Raw genomic sequence first — 20367 nt, 5'->3', positions numbered from 1 at the left:
TAACTGTACATATGCAGACTTGAAGTTACTGTCTCTCATAGAGAGATACTGATGGAGTACATTCACTGTTTTGGTGCTGTCACTAATGCAGGATCTGGCCCAATATGTTTTAATATGGAATTTTTGCACCAAGGACTTCTGTTGAAGTAACTACTTGCTGAAGTCTGAATGATGAGACCGTTCCTTAATGGTTAATCATGATTACCTTTAAAATCTAAAATTAAATTTGTCCACGTTCACATGAAAAAGGCTGTTTAAACTATGGTGCCATGGGACATTGTAGAGGATCAGAACTCTACACATCAGCAAAACAATAAGTTTTTGTAACGGAATGGAAATGTAAAACAATGTGCATTAATTAGCTATCTACCTATTTTGAATTTTTACTAGATTAATAAGCGCAGTTTAGCATCTTACTACTTTCACATACTATCAGAGTTCAGTATTGTTGAGTCAGGTTATATCTGTTCAGACAATTGAGAACATGGTGAAGGCTGATACCTCGGGGAGGGGGCTACCTGTTGACTGAGCCATATCTAACAACATTATTAAATACATTAAAAAATTGTTTAGCCCCACTGTTTTCTCTCAAGGCTGGTATCTCTAAATAATGCACAATTTTAACAGCATCTGTGAAAAATATCTTGACAAGGAAATACTGAAATTATTAATAAGTTACAGGAAAGAAATTTGTTAAACAAACAAATCTTCATTTGCTGACAGTTATTATTTTCTTGTGAACTTACTTTAGTTGAGAGAATTTAAAATAAAGCATAACCGAATGAAATTGGATAACTTTGCCAATTAATCTCACACACGTGTGAGCATTTCATCATGGTTGGCACTGGAAAGGACAAATTGGAATGAGTTTGAAGATCCTGTGTTGTCTGTAATACAAGAAATGATCAAGGTGAAAGCTGCCATGAGGTAATGGGTCTGAAAGATGTTGAAGGTCATTAAACTCGACCGATCTGATGACATCACAGTTCTCATGTGAAGAATTGGACAGTCCATCACAAGGTCATGGTGGAAACAGACATGCCATTTCTGGTTCCTGATAACAAGTCAATGTACCAGTTGCTATCAGACTATCATGCAATATACTACCTCTTTCTATGAAAGACAAATCATCGAGAAGCACAGCACAGAAAACAGACCATTCAGTCCAACCTATCCATGCTGACCAGATATCCCAACTCAACCTAGTCCCACCTGCCAGCACCTGGCCTATATTCCTCCAAACCCTTCCTATTCATATACCCACCACAATGCCTTTTAAATGTTGTAATTGTACCAGACTTCTCCACTTCCTCTGACAACTCGTTCCATACACGTACCACCCTTTGTGTGAAAAAGTTGCCCCTTAGGCCTCTTTTATATATTTCCCCTCTCACCCTAAACTTGTGCTATCTGGTTCTGGAGTCTCCAGCCCCAGGGAAAAGACTTTGCCTATTTATCCTATCCATGTTCCTCATGATTTTGTAAATCTCTATAAGGTCACCCCTCAGCCTCCAACCCTGACAACATCCTTGTGAATCTTTTTTGAACCCTTTCACAACGTCTTTCCGATAGGAAGGAGACCAGAACTACACGCTAATAAGAGGATTCTAAAACAAATGACATTAAACTCGTTAAATATTACATCAGACAGGGAGAGGACAGACCATGGAGAGTTTTGGAAACATGTATGGAATTTATAAAGTCAAGGCATTGACTTGATCAGGAACCATACTGGATCAGTGAGAACAGAAATGATATGTGAGTGCAAATATGTTATAGTTAATAATAAAAGGACTCTTGGAATGGACTTGGTGAACACTTCGTTTCGCTGGGTAGCTGCTGACACTAAGTTATTTGCAATGCGATCACACCCTCAGAGCATTCTATTTATCCGTAATTAGTTTATGAATTGCCTGAATAAGATTGAATTCCTAATGTGATAAGGAGATAAGTAGCTGCATGAACATTTGTAAATTAATTTCTTGGTCTAACAGTGTTTCGGGAGTCTCTCTTCAGAGCTCATTAGATATCACAGTTCAAAGATTCCAGATATGTTCAACTTCTGACAATGATCATGTCAGCTCAATGAAGCTAGCAAAAAGATTTACATCTATAGCAGAACGTTAATTTGTATTGTCTACTAACCTCATGTTACACTTCAAGTTTTTTTAAACTATCAGAAGGTTCAAATGGAATGAAAACTTTGATTTTAACTGATTAACTCCTTCTTAGTTGCTAATGAGTTTTTTTTCAGCTCAGTGAGTTATAATTTTAAATGCATTGCATGAAAGGGCAGTGGAAGCAATTTAATTGTAACCTTGAAAAGTAGTTAAAAATGAAAAAAAAATTGGAAGATAATAGGGAGAGGGCAGAGGACTGGGACTAATTGAGCATTTCTTCCACACAGCCAGCTCAGATATGATGGACCTACAGATATTCTCCACGCTATATGATTCTGTTATCAGGATTGACCAGATGTCTATCTTTTACCACTAATAATTAGCCAGGCCCTTACACTCAGTATAGAAAGAAATTTACTCAAGTTCTTGTGTGATGGTGGTGTCCTGACCTCTGAGCCAGGAGTCCCGCCTGTCTTGTATGTGTGCACGCCATAATACGTCTGACCACATTTATCATTAAAATAGCCATAATGAAGGATTTAGGGCTCTTGATGTGCAGTGGCAGTGGTCCTACAAGCCCAGCTTCAAGTTCCACTTACTCTAGAGCTGTGTAATTACATTTGAGAAGCTTGATTTAAAAATATCTAGAATGGAAGATTGGTGGTGGTACATTCTATCTCCACCATTCACAGGTGGGTTCCACAAACTTACAATATTCTCTTGCCTTCCCAGACAAAAGTGCAGACATGAGCATAAAAACAGCTGAGATTCCAGGGCTGTATTGTTGGCAGTGCTGTCTTTTGGATAAAATGTGAAAGTAAGTTTCTATCTGGCCCCACATGTAAACCCAAAAACATCCTATTATGAAGGATTGAAATGGAGTTATTGCTAGTCCTGCTCAATGTTCATTATTGCTGCGCTGACCTTGCTGGGTACAAATTGCTGTTTTTCTAATATTTGACTGTGATGTAACTGAAATTAAACATTGAAAAATTGATTCTGTTAAGCCTTTCATCTGTTAGAATACAATGATAGTTTCACTCCTTTCATGTGTAAATCACAAATCCTTTTTTTTAAAAAGTTGCATTCTCGGGTTGGCTGTTAACAATGGTGATAGCTAGACAATAGGCTTAACAGACAATCAATTTTTCAATGTATAATTTCAGTTACATCACACTGTAAATTTTTGCTATAAATTCTGTTACGATTGAGCCCTCCACTATCACCTGATGAAGGAGCGTCGCTCCAAAAGCTAGTGTGCTTCCAATTAAACCTGTTGGACTATAATCTGGTGTTGTGATTTCTAACTTTGTACACCCCAGTCCAACACCAGCATCTCCAAATTGTGTGCTAAAGACTTTGAAGTAGGAGATTAATCCATGATCTCTAGCTTTAGCATAGTAAATCCTATGTTTTATAGCCCCTTGTGGTGGAGGTTATTTCCAGATCCCTTTGAGAATCATGCGAACAAGTGTGGACAGCATGGTGGCTCGATGGTTAGCACTGCAGCCTCACGATGCCAGGGACCGGGTTCAATTCCACCCTTGGCTGACTCGGTGTGTGGAGCTTATGCATTCTCCCCATGTCTGCATGGGTTTCCTCTGGGTGCTCCGGTTTTGTCCCACAGAGCAAAGGTTAGGTGGATTGGTCATAGTATCCAGGGATGTGTATGTTGGTTGGATTAGCCATGGGAAGTAGAGGGATACAGAGATAAGATAGGGAATTGGTTTCGGATTGGAGGTTGGTGAGGACACATCACTTGTTTCCACACAGTAGGGATTCTGTTTTAAACATAATTGAAAAGCATCGTTGTTTTGGTAGCAAGTGATATGTTTTACTGACTCAAAACAGATTCATTTGTAAAGTATTTGGTGCACTTGTTGTAATGTTTTAAGGGATTCTTGTCTCCTTTTGGTCTCAATACCACTTTGCTTTTTCCTCATTGTTTCATGAGATGCGGGCATCGCTGGGAATGGGCAACAGATGCTATTCTTTTCAATGACCTTTTTAGAAGGTATTGGGAATCATTTTTCTTGAACCAGCATAGTCCAAGTAGTACTTGCACAGCAAGTACTGTTGGGAAGAGAGCTCCAGCATTTTGACCAAATGTATGTGAAGGAATAGCAATATAGTTCAAAGTCAGGATGGTGTGTGGCTCGGAAGGTGACTTGGTAGTGTTCCCATTCATCTGCTGGCCTTTACCTTTCTACATGGTAAAAGAGGGGAGGAGAGAGATGAGTTAATTGCCACAGAAGTCCTAGCCTTAGTATGCTCTTGTAACCATAGTTTTTATATGGCTGGTCTAATTCAAAGTTTGATTAATGGTAATTCCCAACAAGTAAAAATTGTTACAGATATTGGATATTGCTTGAAAAAGTACATTCCGTTGATTTTTTTTTTCCCTCTTGCACTGATCAAGACAAATTGCAAGAATATCAATTCAGGGAGAGATCTGACATGCAGACGGTATAAGAACAGAGTACTGATTTGTTGGCAAGGACTCTGATTGGCAGAGGTGCTATGGAGAATGCACAAAGTAATGATTGGAAGTTAACTGTCAGGCATTTTTAAAATTTGAAATAAGCAGCTTGTCTATGACTCTGGAAAATGAATTTTTCCCAAGAAATGAACCAGCAAATGGCTGTCAGCTATTTTATTGAGTTGAAACGGACACCGTTTTGTACACACAATCTTTGCAGATGGAAAGAACAAGACCTTGTGTTCAAAATTTAGTTTCCAGTACCTGTAATTGCACTCTACTTTTTTGATTTGACTTATTGTCACATGAACCAAAACATGCCAAAAATATTGTTTTGAGTGCTAACCAGACAACTCCTACATTACATAAATACATGAGGGTAATAGAGCCGAATATAGTGTTACAGCTACAGAGAAGGTGCAGAGAAAGATCAACTCTAATATGTGAGAAGTCCATTCATAAGTCTGATAACAGTGGGGAAGAAGCTGTTCTTGAATCTGTTATGTGTATTTCAAATTTATGCATCACCTGCCCGAAGGAAGAGGGTGGGAGAAAGTATAACTAGGCTGGGACGGCTCTTTGATTATTTTGGCTGCTTTCCTAAGGCAGTGGGATGTATAGACTGAGTCCATGTGTAGCTCTGAAGGAACGCTGCTGTGAGCCCAACTGCTGATCCTGAATTGGTTATAACTAATTCTTCATATGCAGAATTAACAAGCAAATCTTGTCAATCTAATATCAGATACTGTGGTGAGGATTTTGAAAGAGCAGGCATAGAGAGGAATAATTGAGGTAAAGACATTGTGAAAGGTAGTTATCACTGAGAGAAGCAGGTGAGGTGAGGACATATCCAGCTCCTCCAAGACCGTGTTAGGGAACTGGAGCTGGAGTTGGATGAACTTTGGATCATTCGGGAGGCAGAGGGAACTTTGGATCTATTCGGGTCATAGATCAGAGTTATAGGGAAGTAGTAACTCCAAAGATGGCAGATAGATGGGTGACAGTGAGGGGGACTGGGAGGAAGCAGCCAGTGCAGGGACCCCCTGCGGCCGTTCCCCTCAAGAACAAGTATACCGTTTTGGATACTTGTGGGGGGGATGACTTACCAGGGGTAAGTAACGGGGCTCAGGTCTCTGGCACGGAGCCTGTCCCCGTTACTCAGAAGGGAAGGGTGAAGAAGAGCAGAGCAGTAGTAATTGGGGACTCGATAGTTCGGGGCACAGATAGGCGGTTTTGTGGGAACGAGAGAGACTCGCGTTTGGTATGTTGCCTCCCAGGTGCAAGGGTACGTGATGTCTCTGATCGTGTTTTCCGGGTCCTGGAGGGGGAGGGGGAGCAGCCCGAAGTCGTGGTCCATATTGGCACCAACGACATAGGTTGGAGGAGTGCCGAGGATGTTAGACAGGCTTTCAGGGAGCTAGGTTGGAAGCTCAGAGTTAGAACGAACAGAGTTGTTGTCTTTGGTTTGTTACCCGTGCCACGTGATAGAGATTCGAGGAATAGGGAAAGAGAACACTTAAATGCGTGGCTACAGGGATGGTGCAGGAGGGAGGGATTCCGGTTTTTGGATAACTGGGGTTCTTTCTGGGGACGGTGGGACCTCTATAAACAGGATGGTCTACACCTGAACCTGAGGGGCACCAGTATCCTTGGGGGGAGGTTTGCTAGTGCTCTTGGGGGGGGTTTAAACTAACTCTGCAGGGGCATGGGAACCCAGATTGTAGCTTCAGGGTGCAGGGCCTGGAGTGTAGGGAGGTTAGGAACATGGCATCAATTTCAAAGGAGGATGCCTGTAAACAGGAAAGTGGCTTGAAGTGTGTATACTTCAATGCAAGAAGTATACGAAATAAGGTAGGTGAACTTGCAGCGTGGGTTGGTACCTGGGACTTCGATGTTGTGGCTATTACGGAGACATGGCTAGAACAGGGACAGGATTGGCTGTTGCAGGTTCCAGGATTTAAATGTTTTAGTAGGGTCAGAGGTGGGGGTAAAAGAGGGGGAGGTGTGGCATTGCTTGTCAAAGATAGTATTACAGTGGTGGAAAGGACGATGGATGAGGACTTGCCATCTGAGGTAGTTTGGGCTGAGGTTAGGAATAGGAAAGGTGAGGTCACCCTGTTAGGAGTCTTTTACAGGCCTCCTAATAGTCCTAGAATCATTGAAGAAAGGATAGGGAAGGTGATTCAGGAGATGAGTGACAGTAATAGGGTGGTTGTTATGGGGGACTTTAACTTTCCTGATATTGATTGGGAAAGCTATAGCTCAAGTTCGTTAGATGGGTCAGTGTTTGTTCAATGTGTGCAGGAGAGTTTCCTGACACAATAATGTAGACAGGCCAACAAGAGGTGAGGCCATACTGGATTTGGTTCTGGGGAACGAACCAGGCCAGGTGTTAGAATTAGAGGTAGGTGAGCACTTTGGGGATAGTGACCATAATTCGGTGATTTTTACTCTCGTGATGGAGAGGGATAAGTGTGTACTACAGGGCAAGAGTTATAGCTGGGGTCAGGGAAATTATGATGCGGTGAGGCATGACTTAGGATGTGTGGCTTGGAAAAGTAGACTCCAAGGCAAGAGTGTAAATGATATGTGGAGCTTGTTCAAGGAGCAACTATTGAGTGTCCTTGATAATTATGTACCTGTCAGGCAGGGAGGAAAGGGTCGTGCGAGGGAGCCGTGGTTTAATAAGGAATTGGAATCCCTTGTTAAATGGAAGAGGGCGGCCTATCTCAAGATGAGACGTGAAGGTTCAATTGGGGCGATTGAGAGTTATAGGGTAGCCAGGAAGGACCTGAAGAGAGAGCTAAGAGCAGCAAGGAGGGGACATGAAAGGTCCTTAGTCGGTAGGATTAGGGAAAACCCTAAGGCTTTCTATAGGTATGTTAGGAATAAAAGAATGACTAGGGTAGGAATAGGTCCAGTCAAGGATAGTAGTGGGAAGTTGCGTGTGGAGGCGGAAGAGATTGGGGAGACACTGAATGAATACTTTTCTTCAGTATTTACTCAGGAACAGGGCATTGTCGTCGATGTGAATACTGAGTCACAAATAAGTAGAATGGATGGCTTTGAGGTATGTAGAGAAGAGGTGTTGGAAATCCTGGAAAAGGTGAAAATAGATAAGTCCCCTGGGCCTGATGGCATTTATCCTAGGATTCTCTGGGAAGCAAGGGAGGAGATTGCAGAGCCATTGGCCTTGATTTTTATGTCCTCTTTGTCTACAGGAGTAGTGCCAGAAGACTGGAGGATAGCAAATGTGGTTCCCTTGTTCAAAAAGGGGAGTAGGGATAACCCTAGTAACTATAGGCCGGTGAGTCTCACTTCTGTTGTGGGCAAAGTCTTAGAGAGAATTGTAAGGGATAGGATTTATGCACATCTGGATAGGAATAATGTGATCAAGGATAGTCAGCATGGTTTTGTGAAGGGCAGGTCGTGCCTCACAAACCTTATTGAATTCTTTGAAAAGGTGACGAAGGAGGTTGATGAGGGGAAAGCGGTAGATGTGGTATATATGGATTTTAGTAAGGCGTTTGATAAGGTTCCCCATGGTAGGCTACTGCAGAAAATACGGAGATATGGCATTGAGGGTGAGTTGGAGGTTTGGATTAGGAATTGGCTGGATGGAAGAAGACAGAGGGTAGTAGTTGATGGCAAAGTTTCTTCATGGAGTGCCGTCACTAGCGGTGTTCCGCAAGGATCTGTTTTGGGACCATTGCTGTTTGTCATTTTTATAAATGACCTGGAAGAGGGGTTAGAAGGTTGGGTGAGCAAGTTTGCGGATGATACGAAAGTCGGAGGAGTTGTTGACAGTGAGGAAGGATGTGGCAGGTTACAGCAGGATATAGAGAAGCTGCAGAGCTGGGCAGAAAGGTGGCAAATGGAATTCAATGTAGCTAAGTGTGAGGTGATTCACTTTGGGAAGAATAACAAAAAGATGGGGTACTGGGCTAATGGTCGGATACTTGGTAGTGTGGATGAGCAGAGGGATCTTGGTGTCCATGTACACAGATCTCTGAAAGTTGCCACCCAGGTAAATAGTGCGGTGAGGAAGGCATATGGCGTACTGGCTTTTATTGGTAGAGGAATTGAGTTCCGGAGTCCTGAGGTCATGATGCAGTTGTATAAGACTCTGGTGCGGCCGCATCTGGAATATTGTGTGCAGTTTTGGTCGCCATACTATAGGAAGGATGTGGAGGCACTGGAACGGGTGCAGAGGAGGTTTACCAGGATGTTGCCTGGTATGGAAGGAAGATCGTATGAGGAAAGACTGAGACACTTGGGGCTGTTTTCATTAGAGAAAAGAAGGTTTAGGGGTGACTTGATTGAGGTGTACAAGATGATTAGGGGGTTAGATAGGGTTGACGGTGTGAATCTTTTCCCGCGTATGGAGTCGGGTATTACAAGGGGGCATAGCTTTAAATTAAGGGGGGGTAGATATAGGACTGAAGTTAGGGGTAGGTTCTTCACTCAGCGAGTCGTAAGTTCATGGAATGCCCTGCCAGTAGCAGTGGTGGACTCTCCCTCTTTATGGGCATTTAAGCGGGCATTGGATAGGTATATGGAGGATAGTGGGTTAGTATAGGTTAGGTGGGCTTGGATCGGCGCAACATCGAGGGCCAAAGGGCCTGTACTGCGCTGTATTCTTCTATGTTCTATGTTCTATGTTCTATGTTCTATATGCTGCTGCCTGATGGATAGTGTGAGGAAGAAGGCAATGGAAATGCCGTTGAATGTTGATATAAAATGTTGAGGGAATGTTTTCTTTCTTGGTTGACATAATCATAGTCTGCACTTCTGTGGTGCCAATGTTACTTGCTATTTATCCACCCTGAATGTTATCCATATCTTACTGCATAAACATGCAGACAGATTCAGTATCTGAGCAATTATGAATGGTGCTGGGCACTGCTATCATTGCTGAACATCTCCACTTATGGTCATGTGATTTGAGGGAAAGTCATTCATAAAATAGGAAGATGGTTCAGCCACCCTGAGGAACTCCAGCAGTAATACCTGAGGTTGCGATTGGTTTCAATGACTTTAATCAATTTCCTTTTGTGCTAGGTAAGACTACAGAGTGGAAAATATTTCCCCTGGTTCTTAGTGACCATCAATTTTGTTAACACACTTTTGTCCCACGCTCCAGTTTTATGCCACCTTGATGTCCAGGGGAGCAACTCTCACTTCACCTCTTGAATAGTGTGTTTTTGGTCACGTTTCAATAAGATTGGGAACTGAGTGGCCTTGGCAAAACCCCAAATTGACATTGGGTATTGCTGAGTAAGTGAAATTTGATCGCATTGCAAATGGTATCTTGTATTTCTTTGCCATTGATTTGAAAATAGACTGGTGAGGTGGTAATTGGTTAAATTAGACATGTCCTGGTTTTTGTGACAGGGTATACCTGGACAATTTTCCACATTGTCTGGCAGCTGCAACGTTGTAGCTGTATCCTCATATTTAAAGAGGTGCTGGGTAAGCTCAGCAAACCAGACAATAACTGTGCTGCAAGAAAGAGCTAACATTTCAGGATGAAGTTGTTTTACCAGAAATGAGACAAGTGCAAACACTAATAGAGTGGAGTGTCGAAGTGACAAAGGCAGGAGGAGAATGCTGATAGGATAAGCAATAAAAGATTAATCTAAATAAGGTGCAAAGTACCAATAACAGGACCATCGCCGGCATCTTCTTTCTAAAACAATGCTGCAGAGATTATGATCTGAAGTTATTGAATTCACTGCCAAATATTTCTGAACTGTCAAATACAAGATAAACTAGAATCCCTTCGTTGGAACTGTATGGAGAAACCAAAGATAGGAGGTCAGAGGAGGAGTGGATCAAAGAGTGAGGTGAATAGAAGTTCAGGGTCATGCTTGCAGACCAGGTGCCTAGTTATGTCCTGCAGACTGGTGATGATATCAAGCAGCATATTCTTTCAGCTATTCACAACAAAAAAGGTACTGATGTTTTACAACTGTGTTTGAGCTCCCCCATTTATAGGACATTGTGAGCTGTGGATATTGTGTATTAAATCAGATGAAAAAAATCCCAGGTTGACCAGGAGGAGTGGTTGAATCTCTACATGGTGGGAATGGAGGAAATCTTGTATGCCAGAAAGCCAAGCTGCAGTTGGGCAAGCTGATTTGTAGTGGGCGCTTGTTTGAAGAGTGGACCAGGAAATGGTCGCTTTGTGCTCAAAAAAACTGTTTACTAGTGATATCGCATTAAAGGTAACAACAATAATGGAGGTTGATCCATTGAATGTGTAGGCTGATTGGGTGAAAGGTGAGGAATTTGATTCTAAATAGTCAGTGCTTTTGGAAATAGCAGATTAAGTGCCTTGTGGTAAAGCTTGTTATTTGAGGTGGCAGATTTCCCTGTAGACAGCAAGATCATTCATTATCCTCGTAATTTCTCTTTCACTTTCCTGCCTGTAAGCTTCTCCATCTTTTGCATTCCCTCAAGGCAAAATTTTACTAAATGGCAACACTGAGCAGCTTTCCTTCAAGCTCTTTAACATTTTAGTTCAGTGAGTAAGTGTATCAAACCCTTTGAGAACACATTCATGTAACGCTGGATTTATATTCAAACTTTAATCCTTGGCCCACACACACACACTCTCTGTCTCAAGTAGGGACTCTCACACAGAGCAGTGCCCTCATGGATTGTCATATTTGTTCCTCCCTGTTTCAGTCGGATTGTTCATTTTGATTAAAGAGAATTTCTCTTTCATCCAGCAGCAGTCATGAATGTTGAATAATTCAGTGTTTTGCCCTTAGTGTAGAATTTACACTTACAATCTTTCTAAAAGCTGAAAATTTTAATTAAAAAATAAATTTCTTGCATTCTTTCTCTGGTATAAATTTGTGTATTTCTCTCTTGCTAGATGTAAAGTACATGTCCCTGTAGATTCCCTTTTGTGTGTCTCCTTTTTACTTTGTCTTCCACCCTTCCCTCTAACTCATTCTGACATGCCACGGTAGTTGCATCTCGTTTCTATCATCACAAATACCTGCTTACCAGGAGGGAAGGATCCCTCTTTTACATCCCATTCTTGCACCCACTAACCACATAAGATGGCATGATTTCAGGAAGGTCAGGGTGCAATCCTACCGTGGCATGTCAGAATGAGTTGCACTTTCGATAGTAGTAGGGTTACATGCAGAGGCTGGGAGATTGGGGGGAACTGGACAAGAATGGCTCTGCTAAACATTCCTGCCACCACTGGGGGTGGGGTGGTGGGAGTTGGAGATCCACCCACATGGACAGCTGATTTAAAATGTTTAAGGTCTCAATTGGGTGGGGTTTCGTATTCATTCCAGCACTTTGCTAGTGACAAAGCAGCCCCCATATCTTGTGAACCCAGGGGACCATCAGAACCAGATTCTGCATCTGCAGTGACAGGGTCATATACAATTTCATTCTGCATTCAGCTTTTCTCTGGTTCAGCACGGCCAATTTTTAACTTTATTGTTGTTCACTTTACATAGAACATTACAACACAATACCTGGCCTTTAGCCCTCAATGTTGCACCAACCTGTGGAACAAATCTGAAGCCGATTTATCCTACACTATTCCATTTTCATCAATACGTTTATCCAACAACCATTTCAATGTTGTTAAACTTGGCGAGTCTACTACTGTTGCAGGCAGTGCATTCCGCGCCACTACTACTGAGTAAAGACACTACCTCTGACATCTGTCCTTCATCTATCACCCCTCAACTTATAGCTATGTCCCCTCATGCTAGTCATCACCATCTAAGGGAAAAGGCTCTCACTGTGCACCCTATCTAACCCTCTGATTATCTTATATGTCTCAATTAAGTCACTTGTCAACCTTCTCTCTAATGAAAACAGCCTCAAGTCCTTCAGCCTTCCCTCATAAAACGTTCCCTCCATACCAGGCAACATCCTAGTAAATCTCCTCTGAACCCTTTCCAAAGCTTCCACATCCTTCCTATAATGCAGTGATCAGAACTGTATGCAATACTCCAAGTGAAGCTGCACCAGAGTTTTGTACAACTGCAGCATGATCTCTTCTTAACAACCTTAACAATCTGGGTGGCAACTTTCATGGCCACAAAGATCTCTCTGCTTTTCTACACTACCAAGGACCTTACCATTAGTCCAGTACTCTGTTCCTGTTACTCCTTCCAAAGTGAATCACCTCTCACTATTCTGCATTAAAGTCCATTTGCCACCCCTCAGTCCAGTTCTGCAGCTTATCTATGTCCCTCTGTAACTTGCAATGTCCTTCAGCACCATCCACAAATTTACTAAACAGTGATGAATCTTCAGTTTTCTACACCAGAAGACTTCGGAGGCTTAATCAATGTATTTCTGATGCCAACTGCACCAAAGGAAATGGTGATAGTGGAGCAAGCAGCAAAAAAAAAATGATTAGGCATCATCTGTCTGAATGGTGGAGAATGCTGAATTACTCCTGCCCATATTTCCCATTTCCCATGCTCCTGTAATTGGGAAATTCCCACTTTTTGTGGGAACATCAAGACTAGCAAATATACAAAGTCCAGTACAAATAGATTGCATAAATTAGGTTATTTTGAGTTGAAGATAGGTATGATTTAATTTACAAATGTTTTGGATTGTGAATTTTGATGGTTATTTTTACATTGAGGCCAGAAGAATCCTAGGGGGCTGGGGCGGCATGGTGGCTCAGTGGTTAGCACTGCTGCCTCTCAGTACCAGGAACCAGGGTTCAATTCCAGCCTCTGGTTACTGTCTGTGTGGAGTTTGCACATTCTCCCCGTGAGTTTCTTCTTGGTGTTTTGGTTTCCTCCCACAGATGTGCAGGTTAGATGGATTGGCCATGCTAAATTGCCTGTAGTGTCCCGGGATGTTTAGTCTGGGTGGGTTAGCCATGGGAAATGGATAGTTAGAGGGATGGGGAGGCGATGCTCTTCGGAAGGTCAGTGTGGACATGATGGGCCAAATAGCATGCTTCCACATGTGGGATTCTATGATTCTAGGACAATGTAATGGTGAAGGTAAGGGGTGTGGGATTGATAAGGGTATGGGGACCACACTTGGTTAGTCTTTGATTTACAGTCTTCAGTTTTCAAATTCCTTGTCTTCACACTTGTTCTTAGCTCCTTACCTGGTAAGTGATGACAAAGGGGCCACAATGTACAGTGCCACCACAAATCTTGGTAACTATTCATTGGTATAGCAGGACTCATGCTTCAGAGGTGTGTAATTACATCTGAGTAGATTGCTGTAAAATAAACTATTTGAATGCAGTGTTTAATTCAATACTTATGAACATGAACTAACATGACCCAATAGCATCAATATTGGAGTAACTCTGAACTTATGGCAATAGGCCATGGAAATGTCCACCATAATGTGCTGTAGGCCCCCAAGTAAAACTATTTTAAATTCATTTGTTGGATGAGAATAACACTTGCTAGGCTAACATTTGTTGTCTGTCTTTTAGTTGGGCTGAGTAAGTGTGGTGGGTCTTCTTTAAACATGAGCGATTCTATCTAACTGAGACCATTTCACTCAGAGCCACATATTAGCTAGACCGGAAAAGGACAGCAGGTCTCCTTCCCTAGAAAAACAACTGATTTACTGCAGTTCAACAGTTTCACAGACATTTTTATTAATACCAGCATTTTATTTTCCAATTTTCAAACCAACATAGTTATGTTTGAATTTATGCTTTCATTCATCAGGTAACGCATTGATTATATTTGTCATGCCAATCAAAATTTTCAGGTGTTTCCAAAAATGAGCACAGGCAATTGCAATTTAATGGGAAAGGTTACTCAGTGAGAGAACATATTTGTTAAGGCTACAGGAGATCAAGACATTAAATTGGATGATCTACTCAGGCCTTGTGTTGGAGGTAACTGTGAATTAGTGGATAGCACCCGTGCGTCTTGAACTGGGAGTTTGTGAATATTATACTTCACTCCACAAAGTGATCTCAAAATCCAGTTTGACACTCCGTTTTGAAGGTGTAATCTTTGAAACAAAGCTTTCTGATCTGCTCTTAAATGGATGGAAAGATCGCACCGTAGTACTATTTTAAAAAAATCAATGCCACAATTAAAGCCTAATCCCCCCTCAATATTACAAAAGCAAATTCACTCTTTGTTGCTTCTAGCAGCTTACCGTGTGTGAATTGGCTGCCATGATTCCTGCTCTACACACTTAAGTATTTAATTGATATTTAATCATTTTGGGATATCCTGAAATCATGAAAGATGCGGCATAGAAGCAAGTTCTAAGTTTATCTTTGAAGTTCTGCAACACCATGTTCTGCATAAGGAGTCACAAGGCTTCGGTCAAATGCCTGCCCTGTTTGGTGTTGTGCTGACAGAGAGAGAGAGATATGTATCCAGCTGATTCTTTTCAGCAATCTTCTGATTAACTTCACAGAAAGGATTATTGAGCTGTGCATTGACTATATCTAGCACACAGAGGATATAAAGAAAAGAAACCGAGTATCGTTCAAAGCTATCTTTGTCTTACTGGTGTTTGTATGGGAAATGAAAGGAACTGCTTTCTTTGTGTCAAAGGGATTTAGGAGGATGCCACTGCTAAGGCAGCCAAAGGGTCTGAATTACATAGAGATGAAACTTTTCCCTTGTCTTTCATGAAGAATAATAAACTTTGAAGAGCCCCTTCATGTTTCTTTTGAGGAAAAGAAACCTAGATAAGGGTTTAAGAGTCACTTCTGTCTGTGAAGAGACTGTCTTTTGATCTCTGTGACACTACCCTGCTTTTATTGTTGTCTGTTTATATTCCACCCACCTCTCCTTCCTTCCATATCTTTGAGTGAAAGTTCTTGATCAGGGTATAACCCTCAAAGAATAAACTTTCAATGCACTTCCTGTTTGCTGTAGGATTAGCTTAACTCTTCTTTCTATGGTGTTGTTAAGCTAGGTCAAAGCATCAGTATTTCAAAGCTTCCAGCAGTGAGCTTCATTATTTTTAAATCTGGTAAAGGAGGACTTTTTTCTTCTTGTAAATAATCTTCTATTTTCCCTTTTTTTGGTGTGTTTGAAAGTTCTCTCAAGCCATTTCTTTCAACCTTAGTGAATTACAATCACAAAGCATCAGTATCTAGAGTTGCACATTGCTAGAAAGTCAATTCCACGAACCACTTTAATGTCATAACTTCTAGACCAGTTAGAGACACAATTCTGTCTCAAATGGTTGGCAGTTAGTCTCCCTGAAACCTTCACTGTGTCCGACACCTACCTACACACACACACACACACACAACATGGGCGCTGGGGGAAAATAAGCACTACCGCAGTTAGGATGTAATGTGGGGGGGAAAGGGGAAAAAAAAGGGACAAGGCGGGAGAGTCATTACATGGATTCCACTTCCATGAATGGGGAACGACAAGAATTTTAACACCAAGCCCAATAACAACTCCCAATGATCCTGAGCACTGTTTAAACATTAATTGGGCGGTGAGCTGTATTCTCCGATTGATCTTGATATGTTCTTTGGGCCACATCTGTTTCGAGAGTGAGCAGAAAATATGTGCTCCTATCCCTTTCCGACGTGACCACCTCCCAGTCCCTGCCCATTTCAATTCCCCTTCCCATTCCCTCTCCTAAATTGCCCGTAGTATTATGTAAAGGGGTAAATGTAGGGGAATGGGTCTGGGTGGGTTGCTCTTCGGAGGGTTGATGTGGACTGGTTGCACCGAAGGGCCTGTTTCTACACTGTAAGTAATGTAATCTAATATAATCTAATCAGTCCTTTTGACTGGCACGTTGTCATGTATCGTTGTAACCATCCAGTCTCTGTTTCACCAACACATCGTGGCTATAGTATGTTAGGATCCTTGTAGAGACTGGTACCATTTAAAAATAAATTTAAATTTCCAATTAGTATCTGAAAGAATTATATAAGGCTTCATGTTTTAAAACCTCTTTTTTGTAATAAATCACTAAAACATCATCAGTGGTCCCTTGCAGATGAAGATGACTCTTTTCCACTTTCAGGGTGAGTGTAGGTGGGTGTACAGACCAATACAGAACCTGCAGGCTCTGTCACACTTGGAGCAGGTGGTGTTCATTGAGAAGAGGTGAATGGGGGGACATTGGTGTGGCAGCACACTCCTTTCGCTGTGATCACCTAGCTTCCATTTTTTTATCCCGATGGCAAGTCTCAAGGTGCTTGTCGCCTTCCCAGATGCTCTTTCTCCACTTTGGACGGTCTTGCACCAGTGATTCCCAGGTGTCTGTGGGAATGCTACACTTCACCAGTGAGGCCTTGAAGGTATCCCTAAAGCCCCTTCCTCTGTCTACCTGAGGCTTGCCTGCCGTTTCGGTGCTGGGAGTACAGCACCTGCTTGGGGAGTCTCGTGTCAGTCTGGCTGATGTACCCAGCCCATTATAGCCAATCAACAGTGGTCAGTGCTTGATGTTGACTTGGTTGAGGATGCTGGTGTTAGTGCCTCCTTCTCTTCAACGGATTCACATGATCGTGTGCAGGTAGCATTGATGGTACTATACTAGCGCTTCAGGTGTCTGCTGTAGGTGGTCCATGTCTCAGAGCCATATAGGGGAGCAGGAACCACCACAGCTCTGTTATCAGTGTGCTTGTGTTGGATCTGATGTTGTTCTTGAACACCACCCTTTTTCCTCAGGTGGCTGAAGGCTGCGTTAGCACACTGGAGGCAGTTCTGGATCTCTTTGATAGCTGCTTTGACCAATAGGACACTCTCGAGGCATTGGAAGAGGTCAACATTTTCTAAGGTCTCTGTGTGGACTTTGATGATTGGGGTTTCGCTCCACAATGTTGGGCCAAGTTGATGAAGGACCTTTGTCTTGCGGATGTGAGATCAGTGCTCTCGCAAAGGTCTCTGCAAAGGTGCTAACAATGGTCTGGAGTACGTCATCGGAGATTGCAGATGATGTTTGTGCACGTGCATACTGCAGCTCGATGATGCTAGTTAGGGTGATTTTGGTTTTGGCTTGAAGGCAGTGGAGGTTGAATAATTTCCCACAGGTTCTGTAAATAGAACATGATTGACGAACCTTTTCTTTTTGGAGGCAGCTTATACTTTATGTTATATGAAGGAACATTCCACTTGTATACCTTTCACAGCTGCACTCCACAAAATTACAGTCCCTTTCACAAATAATCCATTGTTGTTACCAACTGCCAGTGGGTACGCTTTTCCCAGTTTTGCGCAGCAGTAACATCTCCAGGCTCTTCCTTTAGTTTGGAAAGTTTTATAAATCCATTCCCAACAGTAAAGCTTGTCCCAGTGGTTCTTCCTTTCTGGCCACACCAGAATATGTCTCCCAAAATGCTTAGACATCTACCGGGTCCACCCTTCAACTACAGATCAGCTCCATTCTACATCCAGCTATAGTAGATCACAAAGTCGAGCAACCACGTTCTCTCTGCTGACCACACAGTATGTATGATGTTTATTGACTTCTATAGAAGGTTGTGACCTGATCTCTGCTCTCTTTCCCCAATGACAGCATTAAACACACCACCCTGCAATTAGTTGGAAATGAAAGTTAACTATCCTTGATCCCTTCGAGGTAAACAGCTTCTGACACTACTGTTTACAATGCAATGCTTTCAAATCCTTTCTGGGACCATGAAAATATAAAGTCTATCCACTGTGAACTCTGACTGCTATGATTGTCTTTAACTATGATCACCTTATATCGTCAAGGTGATAGCTGATTGTGTCTGAACTTAAATATTAGAGATATACCGTACTTAGATAAGATAGGTTGGCTCAGTGGTTAGTAATGCTGCCTCACAGCGCTGGGTTTGATTTGATCTCTGGTGAATGTGTGGAGTTTATACATTCTCCCAGTGTCTCTGTGGATTTCCCAAAGATATGCATGCTAGGTGAATTGACCATGCTAAATTGCTGACAGTGCCCAGAGATATGTAGACGAGGTGGATTAGCTGTGGGAAATGCAGGATTACAGAGATAGGGTAAGGAGGAGGGTCTGACTGGCATCCTCTTCAGAGGATTAGTGTGGACTTGGTGGGCTGAATGGCCGCCTCCTACACAATTGGGGTTCTATACATATGACCTGCTGCTATCTGATCTGGGGTCGGTATGCCAGTTGCACTTGTTGAGGAATTGGATTAAATTATCTGACACCTGCAAATAAATCTACCACTTAGAGTTCCTCCAGCCTGAGATGTGACATCGGTGACGCTTAAAATTGTGTCTTGACATTTGATCTGACGGATGATGCGAGACCCTCAGCATGAACTAGAAAACGTGGCCGGGGAGTTTGAAGCATACACTTCCAGTCACCATCTAAATCTGACGATGGTGGGAACAGAAAGCACAGCAATGGACCCGTCCCTGTTCATTATTCACCTCAGTGAGTGAAGCTTTCAAAACATTGTCTGACAGTTTTGAAGAATTATTATGTGATGATACCAAACGTCCCATTCCAAAAGCATCTTGTCTGTCGGATTAGACAAAGTGTGAGAAACAGTAACCTGATTTATGACCTGTTTGAGGCAGGTATTGGATAATTGCAATTATGTTGAGACAACCCAGAAAACCAAGGCAATGGAGCAGCTGGTGCAACATTGCAAAGTGGCTGACTTGGAAATAGAACTAGACAATTGCACACCCCGAGACTTTGTCCGATCCCTACCAACAGTAGAACAAAAGGTGCGTTTGACGGAGTGGCTCAATGGAATCTGGATGTGAACAAATATAAACAAAAGTCTGAGAGTGATTCAGAGGTGGTAACGAGCTCTATGGAAGAGATACCTGCTGTCCCTGCCTTGAGAAAGATGTAGGGAAAATGTGGGGACAAAGGCCACTTTGCCAGGAGGTGAACAGAAAAGGCCAACCACAAAGGGAAAAAAATGAACAAAGTATAATTGTGGTTAGACTTGATAAATACCAGAGAGGGGAGGGAAGGACATAGTGTAATTATGAATACATGTTTTCTGTTAATGGGAGCAATCATGAGAAAGCTCCATTGAATGAATCTATGATAATGTTCATTTTAACATCACCAATAATCAGCGATGGCAAAGTTATCTACAAAGTACTGAAAGGAACAGAGACAGCAGCAGCACTAAGAGGGATGCCACCTGTTTTCATCTCATGCAATCCCTGCCTCACTAGGGGGCATGTGTGAAGGATGAAAGATTTTAAAAGAGCATGAGGGGTAACTGTTTTACACAGAGCATTGATTTGGATAATTTTATGAATAGGACAGGTTTGGAGGGATATGGGACAAACACAGGCGCGTGGCCTAGTTAAGTTTGAGAAGATGGTCAGACCCAAGAGTCTGTTTCCAAGCTGCATGACTCTGTCTCTTTCTTGGCAGAGATAATAGCCAACACTAAAGATGTAGGAACAAAGAGAGGTGGTGAGCTGCCCAGCATTCTGATCCTAACTCTCACTAACCCTGACTCTGCTGAGAGTCTGACTGTACCCAAACCTCTGGACTGATGTTGGAGGCTGCAGTTGACTTAATGCACTGGGTTCGCCTGATTGAAAGCATGCCTACTTGATTTAGGACTGCTGACAAGCACATTTGAGCATCCTTGCTTTGTGTATGCACTAAACAGCAAGGCACAGCTGCAGTAATGTGAACCTGTTAGCTCAGTCTTTTGAAGTGGGTGGGTGCAAAGCACAAAAAGTCGTCACAGTGAAGTACACATTCTGTGAGAATCCAGGAAGGCACAATGTAAGGGAACACTAAGACATCAAGTGAACAGAACTGCGCTGCAGCCTGGTCCAATCTACTGAGCTGGGTCCAAGTCCC

Source organism: Chiloscyllium plagiosum, unplaced genomic scaffold (assembly GCF_037043375.1).
Source record: "Chiloscyllium plagiosum isolate Xiang-an unplaced genomic scaffold, Cpla_swu_hap1 HiC_scaffold_34, whole genome shotgun sequence".
In the NCBI taxonomy this organism is placed as follows: domain Eukaryota; kingdom Metazoa; phylum Chordata; class Chondrichthyes; order Orectolobiformes; family Hemiscylliidae; genus Chiloscyllium; species Chiloscyllium plagiosum.
This window is presented reverse-complemented; position numbering follows the sequence as displayed.